Source organism: Haemaphysalis longicornis, unplaced genomic scaffold (genome assembly GCF_048455015.1).
Source record: "Haemaphysalis longicornis isolate Haplotype H1 unplaced genomic scaffold, Haemaphysalis longicornis Haplotype H1 scaffold_9, whole genome shotgun sequence".
NCBI classification, from domain to species: Eukaryota; Metazoa; Arthropoda; class Arachnida; order Ixodida; family Ixodidae; genus Haemaphysalis; species Haemaphysalis longicornis.
The window spans coordinates 28,043,259-28,063,288 of NW_027526460.1; positions in this window are offsets into that span (position 1 = coordinate 28,043,259).

Sequence of the window (20,030 nt, forward strand, 5' to 3'; positions counted from 1 at the left end):
ATTTCAACTCACTGTTGCGACACGTAAAATCTGGAGTTCCGCAAGGTTCTGTTTTAGGTCCCTTACTCTTCCTAATTTATATTATTGACCTTCCTAACAACATTTCTTCTGCAATTACACTTCTTGCTGAACATTGCGTGATTTATAGTGAACTAATTAACCCGGAAGATTCCGTCTCTTTGCCGTTCGACATTAATACCGTATCTTCTTGGTTCAATAATTGGCTTATGGAAGTTAACGTTAACAAATGTAAAATAATGAGAGTTTCTTCCGGCGTAAACCAATATAACCCGTCTGACATATTTCCGTACGAACTTAACATTGTACATTTATCTTCTGTCTCTTATAAGCACCTTGGCGTCGACATTAGCACTAATCTGCAATGGCATGAACATATTAATTATGTTACTAATAATGCTAACCACATGCTTTGCTTTTTACGCCAACACTTTGTTCTTTCTCCAGTGTCTTTAAAGCTCTTACTATATAAAACCCTTGTTAGATCAAAATTAGAATATGCATAATCGATTTAGGATCCTCATACGGTAGTTTTGTCTTCATCTTTGGAAGCCATTCAGAACCGGGCGGCTCATTTCATTCTCACCAAGTACTCACGAACTACCAGCATCACGTCAATTAAATCTTCTCTTAAACTCAGTGACCTTGTTTCTAGAAGAAAACGTGCGCGCTTATGCCTTTTTCATGAGATTTACTCTACTAACCACATTCTAAAACAGGCTCTCATTTCTGCTCCATCCAACTCAGCACGTAACGATTACAGGTACAAGGTAGGGGTTCTTAAACATCGCTCAAACCCCTTTTACTCGTTCATTACCAAGACCTGGAATAACTGGAACCACCTCGCCGCCTCAATCGCCAGCTTTCCGGATCCTACATCATTCAAAACGGCTGTAACTAATGTTGTGTGAATTTAACCATTCCTCTCTGTAACGCCTTTGGGCTTTGAGAGTATTTTAATACATAAATAAGCAGTGATATCTACCGCGGTAGGCATCATTGTAGAACAATCCCGTTGAAAACTAACAGTTTCGCTTTTGTTCTCTTGCGCTAGAGAAACTTCTAGGTGATGGCGTCAATTGACACCACCAGGGCCGAAATGGTAGAACCTCGTTTATTATTTTCCTATATGCGCCATCCTCCTCATCTTGTTTTACCAGTGCGTGTCGTAACGATAACAACCAGCCAGCACTAAAGCTTTTTTGCCCCATGGAAGAAAAGCAATGGCGCGCCAGAGAAGACCGCACTTGTTTGCTTATTAGACACCCGCGCCATCGCTAAGCTTTACAAGAGCAACAGAGACAACCACCGCCGGAGTCTGAGCTTCATCCATCAAGGTTCGCGCTGCGCTAAGCTCCAAATGTACAGCCTCACTTACTGCTGCCTTCTTTTGTCCTCGGTAAGCCCCAGGAGTCGCCCTGTTTGTCCCAGCCTCAACAAGGGGGACTGGACTGGAATATAAAAGGGCGGGAAAGAAGGCCCAACGAAAGACGGCGATGGTTGAAGAGGGAAAAGAGAGACTACATTGCAAGCATGTTTAGATTTTAGCGTTTGCCCCGGTTTCTCTTGACGTGTCCCGCTGTGCTATTGTACTCGGGGCCCTTGTCTCGCTGAGAAGGCCACGGCCTCACGTTCGAGAGTAATGACAGCGGGGCTCTTACTGGACGTTTTTTTTTTTTTCTTGGGATGTCCTTGATGGTTGCCATCATCGCCGCAGGCGTCTCGAACTCGAGAGCGCCACTTCTTACAAGTCGCTCGCTGAGCTCGATCCACGCTGGCCCGGCTTCCCTAATGACTTACGCGTGTCAGCACAAATTGTTGCTGCCTTACTGGACGCCCCAGCGCTCGCCTCCGCTCTGATAAAAAACGGCGTACGTCTGACATGTGACGTCAACAAAGGGGCATGGTTGGCGGCGCTTTGCAGCCGCCGATGTCAAGAAGCACGCGTTTGGAGGACATAAGTACTCAGTTCATAGTTTGGGGGGCAATTAAATTTTCGCAAATCTAGTTCCATGCGCAGTGTTCGAGACGCAGTCGCTCGGTTTTTTTGCGACGCTGTCATTCCAGCGCTGTTACGACTATTGCGACGTTACCTGCTCAGCCCGCTACCAACGCGGTGCAGAGTTGAGCGACAAAGGTGTCGAGCCGACAGTGGGTTAAAGCAAAATTTATATACAGCATTTACAAGGAAAACAAAGGCGTTACATGGCTTGCACGAAGCCAAGAGCACGTCTCAGCTCGGTCCCTTCGCTGAATGCCGCCCTCGCCGCAGCTTCCCGGCTGCTATTATACTCCCCGCAGTCTGTTGCCACCGCGAGCACTTCAAATCCCTCAAATCAGGACTCTCCGCTGGGACTAGTTTGAATTCCACGAATGGTGGCGAAGTGACTTCGTCAGCCGATACACCGAGCAGGCGAAAGGGAAGGCGACTTTTTGGCTCCGTTTCCCGGCGTGTTGGTGCACGTCTGCCGCAGGCCGACGAGCCTTTGTCGGAGACGTGATTCTGCCCAGCCATGGGTGCGTCGCCAGCCGAATCGAATTTGTGCCGGGCGGTCTGGCACAACAGTTTCTTCGCGGAGATGTCACATCCCTCAACAGAAGAATGCGTCGGTGAAAATACTAAGCGAATATTTTCTGCTCCCGTCTGCTGAGTTTGCTAGAATAAATAAACTAAAAATTGGCCGCGTATATGGTCATTTAGTTGGAAATGTCGACGAAAGATGATAGCTTTTCTACGACATTTGCCAAGTACGGAAATGCCTCCCTTGTCTTTCCCGCTCACCTCTCATGCTGTTCCTCTACCGTCGCGCTCCTCCCAAGGTAAACACGCTGCAGGTTTGCTCAAGTCAATTTAAATTTACCGCGTTCCACTGCTTTAGGCCGGGTGCCTCGATGCCAGCGCTGCCGTACGCCGGAGACGCGCGTGAATCGAGGCGCCGTACTTCGACGTTTTTAGAGCCATGTTGCCCTACTCCACGTGAGTTTCAAGCGGAAAGTGGAACCTATCAAGTGGGACCTTCCGTAGCTTTTCCTGTTTGATTTCTTCAAATGCCGCTAGAAGCTATAGTAGCGCGGGCGACAGCGGGCGACGAAGTGAACTTTTCTGCAGTTGATGTATTTCATTTGCTATCGTAATTTTATACAAATTTTTTTACAGAATTTTATATAATTTTTTTACAGAATTTTATACAGAATCATGATTTTTTATACAGGAACGCTGAAAATGTTACTTACGTATTGACTTGCTGCCTCACATTTGCGTAATGCCTTGTTCTTGTTCAATAATGTTGTTAAGTACGAACATTGCCGCCGAACTTGGGCGATTCGATTTGGCTGTGGGTATATAAACCTATTGTGCAATTTCTGTTTCAGTTTATCTGGGTGGCTGAATCTAGTTAGAGACAAACAGACATACAGACAGACCAAACTTTTTGTGTTTAAGAAGCCCAAGAAAGACTATAGTCTTTAATAACGGTGTGTGTTGTCTCTCTCCCGCACCGGGGATTCCCGATACACTATCGAGCTGGTGCTCTCGGTAGCTTGCTTTGAAGGTTCGTCGAGGCGGCAGCTTGAGGGTAAAGGCTCTGAAAATGCAACAGCTTTTCTGTTCGTTCAAAAATAGCCGCTGCCCGACTAATGCTCATCCGTCTAGCAGGGGCGCAAAAGATTGTGCAAGATGTGCAAGACGACCCAACTCCAAATAACCGTGTTGCCGATTTTTTGCCTGCACGCAGCTGGACGAATTCTATATTAAAGCTTGAAATCACACTTCAGGTTGACTGCGCTGTTTAAAAACCTGTAACAACATACGTGAGGCTCTAAATTCGATTTTTTAGAGAGGAGCTGTAAATACTACCTTGTCAAAAACCAGTCCTGTCCGTCGTCTGCGTAGACAAAATATTTCACCCTACGCTTCACCAGTGGAATTGCGATCGCACTCTTGAACGACAACAGAAAGTTCTTGAACGTTGCGCCACGTGGTTACACTGCCAGCTTCGCTGTGCAATTACTTTTTATCAGTGACAGGATCTCAGAATTTTTAGTTTTTTAAGGGAATCAACAGAACCGAGTAACCACTCAATTACGCGAATACAGTCGGGAAATTTCTTTAAAAAATGTTGAATAGCACTGATCCCTAGTGGTTCTGCAGAGTTGGGGGCTTCATACGCGGACAGCTGTCTACCTGGTTTATATCCACATCATTAGTTCTCATAACTATGATTAACTGCTCCTTCGGTACCTGAAGGTGCTTTAACTAGGAAATTCTTAATACATTTTTCATACTTCGAGTAGAAAAGGAAATTAAAAGGTGAAGATCAATTTCGGGTAAATCCGCCTGAGAGGCTTCGGCGGAGTACGTGGGCGAGCGAGTTAACTCCCAACGGGTCATCCCCCACGTGAGAAGCTCGGAAGTGGGCTCTTAAGGCTTAGTTGCGCCCCATCCTTGAGCGGCACTCCTTTTCCTTCCGCTCATGGAGCTGCAAATGCGCACCACATCATCTATCACTGTCCAGTCTTAGTCAAGTTCGACTAGTGTCTCTCTCGTTGCTTACTCTCTCATCAGTATAATTTCGGAACGTAGAAGCCGCCTTCCACCCTTAGCCTCATCCGGGGATAGACTCCCCTGGGAGCACGTATTCACGGGAGCAAGAAATTTGCATTAGTATACTTTTCGGAAAACAAACATAAGCGTTTCGAGGCTGTTTTGAGCGCTTCCAGTATAATTACTACATTAGTATGCAGCGAGAAGTTCATTCCATAATAAGGGGCGGATCCTTTCATACTCAAATCTCTCGGTGACACCTTGCGCTGCAGTTTTGGAAGCCGGGGTTGCTAGCTCTCAAAAATGCAGGCGGAGCGTCGATGAGTAGATAGTGTTCATGATGAAGTGTGGCGTCATTGTTTATAAATAGGGGTGGGGACTAAGCTTACCGAGTGTATACCCTTAGCCTGTACTTAAATATAAAAATGGTGCCATAGACTTATGTAAAAATGTGGGGGGTAAACAATGTGTATTTTCCGTGCACCTCTGAAAAAAATTACAATTAAAAGAATCCGCATGCAAACTTTTTTATAAATAGTTTTAAAATTAAAAGAAATAAACTCAAATAAAAAAACAGCTGCCTGCCTGCCTGCCTGCCTGCCTGCCTGTGCCTGTGCCTGTGCCTGTGCCTGTGCCTGTGCCTGCCGTCCGTTCGTCCGTCCATCCGTCCGTCCGTCCGTCCGTCCGTCCGTCCGTCCGTCCGTCCGTCCGTCCGTCCGTCCGTCTGTCTGTCTGTCTGTCTGTCTGTCTGTCTGTCTGTCTGTCTGTCTGTCTGTCTGTCCAACAAGCGTCAAGTCACTCTGGTTGCGGTAACTGACGCAACGCACGAGGGGATAAAGGACGCGAGTTTCTGTGCGCGCAGCGGCAGCGGCGCTAAACGAGATTTTGATTCGTCCGACAAGATAAATTGGTCGCGGTGCTGCAGGAAGTCTTGCAACCCCTGCACATCCCTGAAATATTTCTTCATCAACGCACTCCAGTCTCACCCGTCTCTTTTCTCCCCCCCCCCCCCCCCCCGGACTCCCCACTTCATCCATAACAATTCTTTTTTAGTGATAGTCCCCCCTTCCCCGACTCTCGTAATCTCCGCCCTATTCTCCTGCCATGTTTCTGGGCTTCCTCGGAAATTGTAGTGTCCTGATGAGACTGAGACCAGTGCTTAAAAGTTCCAGCATTTAAGCCGTGCGCAATATTTGTTTTCATTACAGGGACTTTAAAAACGGCATGGGAATGCTCTAAATGTAGTTAGATAATAGAAACAAAAGCACGATTACGTTACAGGCTATGGGATGTTCGGGCTCTAAGCCACCTTTTTTGTTAGTTCGGATATGCGGGACAACACGACTTTAGCCCCGATGCAGTGCGGGAACCTTTTCTGCCAGCCGAAAATGTGCGTAACGCAAGACTGAGGCCGCTGCAGACTACGTGCAAGGAAGCACGGCAGGCTTAACATGCTACTAAATAGAGCAGCCCTTACTGCAGGAGGCGCATCTTCTTTTTGTTATGGTGACCTCTATTTTGCACTGTGCCTATTTCGCCTGTTTGCGAGTGCTCTGAAAACTACATGTTTTCTCACCAAGAGGGATAACTTTTCTGTAAGGTCGAAAATTGTGTATGGAAACCATTGTAGAAGCTAAACACTTTAGGGGCTGGGGCTGTTGGCCTATCCCGTCGTCATCGTAATCGTCGTTTCATGTAGTCACGGTACTAAAACACTGTGAAACTGAATTACGCCTCGCGCTAGGACGTAACGCGTATTAAAAAAAAAACTCCGGGGCACTCCTTTACGCCGTGCGCTAGACCAATTCGTACTTCAAAGGCAAGAGACTTTTACAGCAAAGTTGTATCCTTCTACCCTTAACGATTTCATTTCCGTTGGCAAAACGCCAAGGCGCCAAGGATACACATCCACTGCATGCTTCAGCCCTGCCCGGGTTTCCCATTAGCGGAGATAGCCCGGGAATTTTTTAATCTATTTTTCGTTTCCAGTGCGTCTTATCCAAACTTTGTTTTTTTTAATTTGTAATCTCATACGCACAAAATCGACGGAAGCTTTTGAGAGCAAGGGCAGGTGGAGGGAGAAGCCGTTACTTGCAACTTCATTCTGCCCGACGTATAAAGCAGAAAAATCGTCAAATGTCACTTTTTTGCTAGAAGTAGGAAAATAAAGCGACAAACATTTTAAAGGTAACAAAAGTGAACAAGCAAACAAAAAAATGAAAGTGATTGCCGCGTCTCCTTGTTCGGCGGAGAAAATAGGATTGCATCTTGTCAGATGTTGATGTGCCGTAGAAGCATGGGGAGGACGGTAGTCGATTTCTTTCTAGAACGAGGAAATGGAGGAGAAAATGGTGGGACAGGTGCATGGGGAACGATGGAATAAGAGAGCGAGGCTAATGCGAGAGGCACGTGGCGCGACCCTTTTACGGTAGGGAAGAAGCGGCGGACTGAACAACACAAGGTGTATACAAAGTAAATTTTAGAGAAAAAAAAAACGGTGTTTCTCGGCGTGCGAAAAAGGCGCCTGGAAGACAGAACGCACACCCCTTGCGTGCAGAGAAGCTCAGGGGAAATAAGAGGGTCGGGAAAACAATTGCTAGCGCTTATTTGCGCTCTCGATTCAGAAAATCGCGTCGGGGAGGATACGGCGCAGGGAGGCTGCATTCGCTGGCTGTCGATGATGACACGCACTTTCCAAAGACGACTCATGCTCCTACGTTTCCTGACATTTCTCTCAAACGGTTATTTTTGCGTATGGAGTAAGACCTCAGTCGCTCGGATTGTTTTTGCGTTCCCTGGCTCGTTTCTGACATTTTCTATTCACTCAGCGCTAAAGCTGTTTTTTTTTCTTTTCTTGACGCTTACGTTATGTCGTTTTATTTCACGGTCTTTCGTTATTTTCCTAGTGAGTTTTCGTTCTTTGTTTTTGTCTTCGCCTGCCGAGGCTTTGAAGCGTGCGCGCAAAGCGTCCGACTCACGGTTTTCTTTGTAAAGGAATAAAGACACTTGATCGAAAACAGGCAGAAACCTGGATCATACAGATGTTTAGGGAACGCCCACTCGAAGTACGTATTTATTTACTTTCGAGCACGGGGTTTGTATCCCACACACAAAAACAAAAAAAAAATTGAACTGAAACTCGAACAATTGGTAAACAGGAATTCGAAGCCAGAAAATGCGTAAAGCATTGCTTTGTTTTTTGTTTTTTGGAGGTAGGCATTGTAGCTCAAAGCGTGACGTAGAGGGCTAACAGATTTTTGTATAAATTCGCCTTCCATATAAATTTAAACACTGTGGTTATTTACTGCAAGAAGAGACCGCAGTGCAGATCTAGCTGTTGTTTGGAAAGAAATTTCTTGCTACAAATCTTTGTTGAACAACGTAAGAGTTCGCAAAAAAATGGTGAGGACGAAAGGAGTGGTCTTCTTTTGAGTAAACTAAGCGACGTTTCCGCTTCTTTTCTTTGTTTAGAGGATGCCTTAGCTTCAATTACACGTGACCAGGCTGCGAAGAATGGATGAAACAAAACAAAATCACTTCATTTTCTGTGAGAACAATGTAAAATCAAAATTTTAATAAAGACTTGCATTTTCTGAAAGCTGCTTTCGAACATCTCTACAGGCAAGGGAAAAGCCACGCTGCTGTGGGCTTCTAGACATTCCCAATCCCCGACCTATTTTGCGCTTTCACTGCGGTGTTGAGTTTATCGGGCTTCTTAGCTTCGATATATCTTTTCGTGCCTCTTTGCAATACCGCGCGCTAAACGAAGGCTTCGTACAGGTTAATCCAAGCGCCGCAGGTGTCAAGCCTCCCGTTCTTGCATTGGATGAAATGAGAAAGCGTCACTAAAGAAGAGCTGCAGTGAGCCAGTGAGCTGATGACAATCTCTTAAGTTGGTGGCACGGGTTGTTTTACTTTCTTTTCTGCTGATGTTTTTTTTCTGGGGGTTAATCTTACAGGTTGCAAAGAAGTGTGGTGATTTGCCTCCAATTTGGCAACCATAACAAGGAACTGAAGCGCATTCTTGGAAACCAGCCAAGCCCCTGAATTGTTCTTTTTTAAATGAAAGGTGGCCTCAAAAGGCGTTTAAATTCACCTTGCATGCATGAGGTTTTTTTTTTTTTTTTTTTTTCAATCTCTCAATATATGTGGGAGTTCACTTGTGGTTGTGAGGAAAACCCTGGATTTTTTAAAATGCATTGCCAGGCATTGGGCACATCACCCAACCTCAATAACACCAATTTCTGCAAGAACAAATGAAAGAGGAGGAATCTTGGGATTCCATGTACTGGCGGTTAGCGCGACCGCCGGCGGCGCTGCATTAAACGTCCATCGAGTGCAAAGAAACTGCAGGGAGAGCGAGCACGGCTGAAGCAGACGACAAATGCCAAAATCCCTAAGGTGAAATCACGCGGACGCATTTCGCAGTACCCTCACGAAAGACGACAGCTCCCGCGAGTACACTCCCATCTATCCAGAACCGAGGCGACTACCTTTCGCCCACTTCAGATGAACTCCTATTCCCGCGACACTCTCCCCCCATCCTCTACTACGGTACCTGTAATTTGTGCTCCCAACCTGGCACCCTGTACCCCATGATATGGGGGTGTCAGAAAACCCCATTTCTTACCCCCAATTCTCACCCAACGTACGAGCAGTGGGCAGGCCAGCCGGCCAGCACCAACGTCTCAGTCCATCGTAGCCTGGTGGAGAGGGCCTGGGCAGCGAGCTCTGACCACGGCGAGGCTCTCCACCAGGCGGGCGTCCAACCATCAGCGCCTGAAACTCGCCTAAATAAAGTTTGTTCACTCACTCACTCACTCACTCACTCACTCACTCACTCACTCACTCACTCACTCACTCACTCACTCACTCACTCACTCACTCACTCACTCACTCACTCACTCACTCACTCACTCACTCACTCACTCCACACTCTCACTCACTCACTCACTCACCTCACTCACTCACTCACTCACTCACTCAAAACCATCGAACCCCGACGTTACCTTGGGGCCGAGTTCTTCGATCAAGCAAAGAGAATTAATAAACTTCAACCTGAACGTTTTTTGCGATTGTAGTAGGTTAAGCTGGTCCCGATGAGCCAGCGGCCGAATAAAGGCTACTAATCTCTAATAGAAAACGAGTGCACTGAGGAGCGAGTGACTCCAATTTATTTTCCCATCCTCCGCTCCCGGGAGGCAAAGAGGTGAAAAATGGGGGCCGTTAGAACACACGTGGCCTCCGATGCGTATAAAAACAAATGGGCGGAGCTATGGCACTGGTGCAGTACAGTCACGAATGAATAGAGACAGTTTTTGTCACTAAGAGCCCCTGAAATAGCTGAAGCTATTATTCTTCTCAACTGAGCAGCACTCTTTTCTTTTGGAATTCCAATCGTCCGCCTGAAGAAATTCGCTCGCGCTGTTCTTTCCGCTGCGATTACAACCCGAAACTCTGGGGATTGCGAAAGCACTTTAAGGACTCTGCGAGCCCGTAGACAGTCCAGGTTTCTCGCCGGGAATATTGCCAGAGGTGAACGGCCGCTGAAATCACGGAAAAGTGGGGAGCATTCGCCCTGATCGAACGCACGCGAGAAGGGGAATTTTTACCAAAAAGACAAATACGAATCCTTTAAATTGCGATGAAACTGTTTTCTCGCCCGAATGAAATAATGAACACAGAATGAGCTTGCCTTTTTGAGGAAGCAGTTTGTAAGACAAAGAGTGTCGCATGGAGTCCAGTAAAACAGATACTTTTTAGTACTAAACTTTTGGCAGACTACCGCGTCGATGGCTAGGAGACAAAACTAAGTAAAAAAACGAATATGCATAATGTATTTGCCCTAAGAAGACCCACATCTCTCCAGCCTTTTCGTTTGGCATAATTCCGCTCTTCAACCGTAAGACCCCACTGAAAGAGTTCTCCTTACAATCTCGGCCGTGGCGGCCGCTTTTCTGATGGAGGTGAAAAGCAAAAACACCAGTGTGTACGAGATTTCGGCGCAGGTTAAAGATCCCCAGGTGATCGAAATTAATCCGGAGCCTTCCACTACGGCGCGCCTCATCGCCTGCGTTGCGTCGGCGCATTAAACCCTACAATCAATCAATCAAGCTCTCCTTACAAGCGATTGCAACTGAGAAATGCTGGCGCGCATGTGGAATAAATTATTGAAAATGAATGCACAAGATGGCTTGACCTAATAACCTTCTCAAGTGTTAGACAAAAACGAGCATGACACACCAGACAGCAAAAAGTATATTCATAACTGAAATAATGTTTCTTATGACCTTTTTCTGCGCTCCAGTCGACAAAACGAAAAGATTTTGCACTGAAGTTTTAAAGCGAAGCTTTCTATGCCTTACTGATGGCGACCGTCTCGTAACCAAAGCGCACTGCAGAAAAGCCAACCTGACACAATGTGTCTAAAAAGATGATGGTGATGATGATAAGCGAAAACACATCAAGCGCCTCAAGAAAAAAATTAAAGCCATTCCTCTCAACGGGAAAGCTGTCGGAAGTCAGTGATTCGCCATTATGGGCTGTAGCGCCATCATCCGCTCACTGTACCAGCCAATGCAAGTCAAATTTCCCGCCTCCGCAGTGCTCGCGTGCCCCCGCCTGAAGCACAGCCACAGGGAGTTCTGTTCTTTTTGTGCTTGCTTTTCCTCCGGCACGTGCCGGCGTCGCACTTCCACCTTTTTCGCTAACTAAAAAACAACCCAACGAGCGTTCCTAACTAAATGAACGCGGGCGGTGCGGGTTAATTACGTATTTTTTGCCTCAACTGTACCTCAGCTTTCTTTGCGCTAAACAACAGGGACATGTACGACAAGCGCCAGCGGTTCGCAAGTTTGGAACGGTTGTGACTATTTAATCCGCTTGTTTTTCGAAGCCTCTGCGGGACGCCCTACGACGGTACGCCGGGGTCTACTTGGGTCCGTTATGTCGCTGCGCCGACTGATTCCGACAGTCGCTTGACATCGACCGTTACAGCGAGCTGCGACGACAAGGCGAGCCCTTAAAGTGCTCTGCACTTAAGAAATGCTTCCCGTAGCCGGAATTATACCTGGGTCCCTCGAGTTAGGAAGCCGACGTCTGTTTCATTACGTCATTCTGACACGGTCGAAGCAGCTTAGAACCGGGCACATAAACCCTGACAAAACAATTCTAACGACAATGGGGGTTTAAATACAGAGCTTTCTCCCAAATGGCGAAAGCAAACAGCGAAACCAAAGTTAAAGCCGCAGCACTCAAAGTCAAAGCCTTAACGACCTAAACCCAACCCGCCACTGATTAAAGTCCAAACCCAACGACGCAATGTCCAGCCCATTAACGACCAAAGTCCACAACCCTAACGACAGCGGATGAATCCTTAATGAGAAGGGTGAGAGTGTTTCAATCATCGTTGTCGTTTGACAAAGGGGCGTGTGAAATTTTTATTAGTGGAATGTTGTATATTTGTAGCAGTAATATTGATCAACATTTTGAACATTGTCTGAGCTTCCATTCTCGCTTCTGTCCTTTCAAACATTACCAGCAAAAATGAGCCTTAGAAACGAACGGAAGCTTCTATTCTTTTCGTGCTTTTCTTGTGGCGAAAACTGTAAATACAAGAAGCTTATTTTCACTAGTGGGCGCATTTCCTGCTCTGCCTGGACGAGCGTGCTCACTTCACGGCGTGCCAGCGTGGCATTCCGCGGCATCGAAGGTTGATCTGAAGTACTTATTTAAAAAAATTCTAGTGTGAGTACCGCTTCAAGCAGAGTCTTGCTTCCGCTGGGAGGCATAGTTGCAACGTGGGACCGCAAGGCAGCGAAAAGGACTCGAAGAATTTCCTTGAAGTCCTCCACTTTGTCCGCCCAGGCATCATAAGCATTCTTGGTTCGTGTGTTTTGATGTGTTTCGATGTGTTTTCCTACGACACCGGCGTAGGGTTCTCACTGACGCAGCGGTGCCGACGGAAGCTGTTCAACAGATGATTGGCTGCCCTTAAAGACACTACGTTGGTCTGTTTTGCGGGGATTCTTGGAAGCTCGGGCACCGTCTGCCTGAATAGCAGGCTTCTGGTCCATTAACGGTGGAAAGTTGTCTCCACAAGGGGGCCAAACGTTGGTTGATGGCGATGTTTTAGGCCCAGATATAAATGTCTTACGCCTATCTAGGGCACTTACTCGGAATTGGCAGTGACTGAAGCAGCGACAATCCCAACCCCCTGGAAGCAATCTTGTTGTAATGGCCTTATCGACTTCCCCGTTTTGTCTACAGTTTGAACGGCCTGTAGTGTTTCCTGTCTTCAGTATTTGCCCCCCCCCCCCTCCCCCTCCCCTCCTGGAAAATGAAAACTGTACGCCTATGGTGTGAACTGTCTGCAGTGTTTCCTGTCTTCGGTGTGAGCAGTGCATTTCGGCGTGAACTGTGCATTTTGGTGCCACTGACTGACTTAAATACGTTAATTTTGTGATTAGGACGCCAAGACTGCAAGTGTGTTCATTGTGTCAGCTGTGGCCTTCCCCTTTTCCCTTCATATTTGCTGCCCCCAGAACCTCGAGGCCTCTCATTTAATCAAGTGTTTCCCTCACTCACGGTGTCCCCTTTGCAATGCTGAAAATCGTGGGGACCTGCATTGCGCTCGCGCGCTGTTCTCCATTACAAACCTTTGCGACGTGACCGAAATGTTGACGCTTCATGTAGCGAAGAGGCGATTACGTGGAAGCAAGATGAAGGCTGGTGTGTTTAAAGAGAATTAGCATCATCTCTAACCAGTCGGTGATGATGGTGATGATGATGATGATGATGCCCTAAAGATTTATTGCACGTAGCCACAAGGGGGATTGGCCAGGCCTAAATCACTTGTTGATATTCGTGAGGACCTCAAAATACTAATTTATTTCCGGAAAGACAGAGGCCGTAAAATGCGACTTCTCTATGATTCAAACGCCGATTACTCAATAATTAGTACCCTGCAGAAATTCAATAACCTGAAGCAGAAATAAAAACTTGAATACAATTATATATACAACCCTTTTTGCATACCCCAAATTTGTTGCCCAATAGAGAATATAGGTGAAACATATAGAATCAACCCCAAACGTTCAATTGGGGCCTTCAAAAGCAGTTGTCTAGCTGCGAGAAGCTGTGACAGGCGAGAAAAAAAGGTTCGATTGTTTCCGAGACCTGGAACCGCACGCATAGTCCTGTAGATGAAAGCCCTGTTATAAACAGATTGAAATTTAGCTTTCGAACCCTGCAGCGCAGCTCGGTGAAGGTCACTTCGCATTGCCGCGAACCACAAAACAGAACATTCCACCCTAACATTTTAAATATTGATACTCTTCAAATGATTCGAGTGCATCTGAACGAGTAGCGTCTAAATGCCAACATATTCTTAATCGAGATGCCAAAATAGCCAGATTAGGAATTCCGAATTGAATGGGAGCTGTGACAGCGAGATTAGCTAAATGGTCCGCTAGCACGCGTTGCCGCTGATGTCCGTATGGCCAGAGTCCCAAGCCAAACGTACCTCCTTCACGTGCCTTGGAACAAAAAACAATAATGTGGTACAATGAAGAATCGGAAGAGGAAATTAATGCCGATATAACTCACATGGAATCGGATAGTATAAAGATTTCTGATACACGCTGCGGTACTTTACATAGAGCGAGAGCTATTGCTAAAAATTCTGCCATAAAATGGGTGTGTAGTCCGGGATTTGTAGCGAAGATCTCTAATCTAGAGATTGTGAAAAATACCAATTCCAGCTTTCTCGTCATTTGTAGATGCACCCCTATAAATCACAAAAGAAGCAGGATACTCGGATAAATACTCATTTCAAATAGCGGTTAATAGAGAGCGTGGGAGAAGTTTTTCAGACGAAGGGAAGGGGTTTGAAAGAAAAACTCGGTTTCTCACTCAGTAGTGGATACTGGGATAACTTCATATAGCTTAACAAAAATGCCATTAAAGCATGTTTGAACGAATTGCAATTGATTGGAAATACCTTTCGCCCACGGAGATGCAAAAAATAAGCTCGGAACACAAATAAATACAGGCTTGGCAGCTCCAGAGGTTCCTTCGTACATGCCGAGGTATGTGTGAACCACCAGCAACAGAAATCAGACCGTGAGCTCAGGAATGCGTGCTTCTAAATACAAAACCCGGTTTGAGACGAACCAGGGAAAGCCAAGGCAAACTCGAAGGATGCGCCTTTCCAACAGGTAAAACGTTCGTAGTTTGTAAATAGAGAAATTGCAAAATAAGACGCAGCCAAACTCCATGAATGGCCGCATGTAGGATTGGTACAACAGCAAAAGTGTGTCCTCGCGCATTCCTGCTCGTTCCCCACATAGCCTTTTCATGCGACCAAATGCTATCTCCGCTTTGGGGACTGATTCAATAATATGGGTATGTAATGAGTTGTCACTATTTATCCCCGTGTCGTTGTTTCGGCACACTCAAAAATGTTTACGTTCAAGTTTCAAGTTTGCGAAGTGCTCCGAGCTCGAGTCTTCATGACGATGCGAAATGACATTCCGGGGTGCACAAGCTAGTGTACCACTAGTTCGCGCATAAATGACGCAGTGCTATATTTCATAGCAGGGATAAATATGTGTTCCCTGCAATGGTAACCTATTCATTGAGTACGGAACCTAACAGTGTCGAACTACTTGCCGGATACAATTTTCACTCTTGCCCATTCGGAAAACCCAGCTTCATTACTAGTGTGCATACACTGTCTATATTCCACATGCTGTAAAAGAGCATCTGTTGGTATACAAAAAAACCGTTGTTGTTTGAATGCAGATGTTTAGTTAAACCAACAGGTTAACCTTAATCGACCTACTAAAGGGTAGAAAAAGATGAGCAGAAAGAAGAAGAGGGAAGAGTTATCTAAATAGCAGGGTGACTATTCCCGAATTATGAGTTAAGTACAGGGTAACTGAAAAATTAAATTGAAGTATATTGCACCTCATGATGCGGATAATAATAGACAGTTAAGCAACGAATATATTAGACTAGTCACATGGATCATATAGCTCGAAAAGGCAATAAGCAAAACTGTTCAACTGTTGACTCGCAACCACTCTTTGAAGCCTTAGTGGTGTCGATACGAAAAAGGCCGGTCTCCGTGATAAGTGTAAAGCAGGCAGTCATTGACTTTGTTGTTAGAGTGAGAAAAGGACGTTCGCGACCTTGTAGACGCGCTCCTGCGTGAAATAAAAGCAAGAAGATTTCGTCGTCAAAAACACATTCTCGGCTAAAACCACGACTTCGCAGTGAAGGGCGCAATGACCTCGTTCTAGCAAGCCGCTGCGTCCTTTCCTGACCCTGCTATACATTTAACCAAAGGAATGGGCAGCGTCGCCTGGTGTCGGTGAAAGGATCCTGCCTCAACGACCGAGAGGCGGAAGATGATTAATTATTGGTAATGATGATCACATCCTTTCCTTCCAGACGTCAGACATTGCAGCAGACGGCGTCACTGGAGGAGCGGGGGAGCGATCATTAGATATCGTCGCCGAGGTTCATGCTCGGCCGCAGCTGCCCCCATTGATGGCACGAGATATTAATGCGACCAAATCTGTTAGTCATCACCAGTCTTACACTCTCTTGTGTCTCCAAATTTTCTCCCTACGCAAAAGCGGAGTAACTGGCGCACTGAACGCGCGGAGTGCGAACGCGCGCAGTACACCATACGAAGAACGTACATCGAGAGCAAATGTGCTTTACGGGCTACAAAAACTCTGATAGAGTACCTGCCACACACAGCTATAGACCAGTCTCTGTAAATAACTAAACGACTCTGTGCGCATCAAGTTCTTCAACATCATCACCATCATCTTCATCACGTCATCAACTGGCGTATAGTTAGCCATTTTTGCGTGGCTAACATCGCCAGAATTCATTAAATATCGTTCTCTCTCTCTTGGAGACACCAGCCTTGGAGACACCAGCACCTTGGAGACACCAGCCTTCTCCAATTGTCTTTTCTCTCTCTCTCTCTCTCTCTCTCTCTCTCTCTCTCTCTCTCTCTCTCTCTCTCTCTCTCTCTCTCTCTCTCTCTCTCTCTCTCTCTCTCTCATCAGCACGTCTCATAGATCGACGAATTGACAATAAGCGTGTAATGCGCATTTCCCGCGCGGGAAATATTGGAACTTAGTTGCATTCAAAACTTTTCCTTCATTCTTAACTTCGCATACAAATGGGAGGGGGAGCTCACAAGAATTTACTTATATGACTCAATTTGAAGCCCGTTTTTGAAGTTATCACATCGCAAAGTGACACGGACGAAGCCTACTCGAGCAGTCAATACTATTCTGGCGTATATTGTTAAAATTCAGGCGCTACAACTCAAACCGCAGAGTATCGAGATCTCTGTTTAGAAGCGCCCAGATTAAATAAAGCCAAGAACCAATAAATTAATTACCATATGTAAGCAAACAAATTTCTGGGATTTCTTATCACCCTTAGAAAAAGCAACCAGGAAAGGTCTGGTTAAAAATATCGCCTGTTAGTGTCTGTTGCAGGAACGTGAACCACCAGAAGGCTGTCTTTGTCGTTCAATGTAAGCGTCACTAAACCTAATATAGCTAGAACAAGCACACGCTCATGACAACTGTCGCCTAGGAAAACATCCCAGCATCCGTATTTTTTTTCAGCAAGACGTTAACATAGGCGCACTGCACCACACAGTGAAAGCGGTGCTTCCATGCTGCAGCAAAACTTCAGAAGCAAGCTCTCTGTACCCCCCTGCGTTCTTTATGACCTCGCCGACACCTGCCTGTCTCGCTTCTTCTTTGTTATCATTCCTCTGTCTTAATTCAGTTGCTATTTTCCCCCCACAGCCTCAGCAAGATAAAGACACGCGGGCCGTTGCGTGTCGAACGCTGACTCCATGGCTCGCTCCGGTTACTGCACACGGCTGTTTATTGTTGCTGCCATAGCGTCCACGGCCATGGTGTGCCTCTTCCAAAGAACTACATAATTCCCGCAGAGATCTCCTTTGGAGAGGCAGTAACCTGTGCATCCAGTTCGTGGCATTAGGGAGGCAGTAAAAGCAGGCAGGATCCCCGCCCCGTGCAAGTATAACATCATGCCTGGCGTTTGAAAGCAGTTCCGTGAGCTCAGAACCGTTGCCGGAAGAAATCGCACGGCGCCCTGCAGTTTTCTGTTCGTCTGAAATGCTTGGGCAGGCTAAGCTAGCGTACTAGTGGTCGGGGCAGCTACCATGGGTCGTATCTTTGAAGTAGGCCTGCTTATTGCTGGACGGGAGACCGAACAGTCGAATCTCAGTAGGCTTCGTAGAAGCTCTTCCAGAACTGCTGGTGAATCGGAATTTTGCGGGAACAGCAGACAGATCTGACGCCGTTCGGGTGGGGACGGGGATGTGTACAGCAATTCATTGTCTGGAAACCTTCGCGGCAGGTATCGGTCCATGCAGGTGAGCCCTTCAGAGATTCACATGCACTCCAGAGAGCAAAAGGGACGTATCTGGCACTTGGGTGGCCCATTCCAGCAGTTCGTTATCGTAAAAAGGCATCCTGGGGAGCAGGTCATTGGACGTCTAACGATCGCCATCCAATCGTGGTCTGCCTCCACGCTGCACACTTGGGGACCGGGCCACACCGTGCACACGCTGCCAATCACCTGCTTTCTTTCCACGCCGATCAGCTGAGAATGGCCGCAGCACTCACGTTCATTTAATGGCCTGGAGGTGGTGAGCGCACACTTCAGAGTTGCATCCCGCGTTTTCCAGGCTGCTTGCCTCGACAGATCGGCCGCTGTTGTGATCATCCTTTACGATTTGAGGATACGTAAAGTCTTTCCCGTACCAACCAACAAACCCAAACATCGACAAGTAGACCCAATCAGCCTTGCTGTGGAAGCAATATGGAGAAAGCAAAGCCAACGACGATCCAACCGGACTGTCGAAGCCAGTAGCATGACATGGGCAGCTTTTATGACATAAGGACACGGTACGGAATATACCCTATAATAAACAAGGCTGCAGAAATATTTCTTTCAAATTATATTCTGTAAAAGATTGAGGAAAGAAGCGCAGTTGATATGAAAAGGTTGTTGCACAATGTTATGTTAAATTCCTGTCGTAGCAATATCCACCTGCAAACAGCACATAGCTACGTAAAGGTGACCCAAGGTTGCATGTCTCAATGTCCCAAGGTTATCTCAATGGCGAGATTTTGTTCTGTTGTGGATACAAGCTCTGCATTTCCTGTGTGCACCCAGCGCCATATACTGCATCGCTTCAATGGCCACATCTTGTGGCCAAGAAGAAAATAAAATTATCCAGGTCCTCCGTAGAAATAGCGGAAGCACATCATATCCCGTCCACTGTCTAAGAATATGTATCCTGTTCATTAGCAGGGTAGCGAGAATCAAGAAACAAAGCTCTTGAAAAAAAGTATGTATCTCTGCCCACAGTGGTCTGCACAAATGCAGCCACATACCCTCAGAGACATGCCAAAGTAGCAGTGGTGACAACAAAGACAAACCTTGTGGAACCCCCACCCTGGATGAAAGCTCCTGCTGGCTATATTTTCTTGACCTTTAGCCTTCTGCAACTACTTTCGGCCTGTCCGCCTGGCCAATACGTGAGGCGTCTGAGTTCGGATCAGGAGGTTGTAGGTTCGAATCCTGCCGTGGACGGAGCAGCATTTTAACATTTGGTTCATTAATGTTCTCAAAGACAATGAACGATCTGCCGATTGTGCAAAAACCCTTTTTTTTTGTCAAGGGAGATGGCCGCCGTTGTAAAGAGAAGAAAAAAAAAATCACGCCATATCCACAGAATTAATGAGGATAAGTGGGGCGAAGCTCGAGAGGGGGAGATCATCGGTAACCGTAACTCTCCCGTGAAAGTTCGCCCATTACATCATTAAGAAAGACGTAAGACTGTGTGCGTACATTGTACAAATCAACTTTTATTTTGTTCTTGTTCGTTTGTTGTTGTTGTTGTAGGGTTCGTGAGGCTGCAAGCAAGCGCTCGTATCGGCAGGCAAACCCCGATGCAGTGAGAAAGAGATTTACGCTGCAGAAACTCGCATTTCGTCGTCACTGTGCACAGGTTTGATATCATTGTTTAACTGCCGATTTTTCATCTCTGTCGCAGTCCTAGACCCTTCGATCGCATTTGCGCTATGAGAATTACTTCGCACTAGCGCCTGCTGTCTATAAATGGTATTCGTTTAAAAGTTTAGCTGTCAGTTTCTTCGCTTGGCAACACTGGAAACGGCCACAGACATGGCCGATGCGCCACGGACATGGCGCGGCTTGGGCCACTGCGCCCGCATGCCGAAGAAAGAAAACACCGTTGCCCGTCGTCTGCTCCGTTTCAACCCGATTATCAACGGTGGTTTCAACAGAGATGTTATTAATCGCACTCACATTGGACTCGAGGCAATACTTTGCGTTCGGTGGGATACAGTTTGCATCGTGCAACACAGTCATG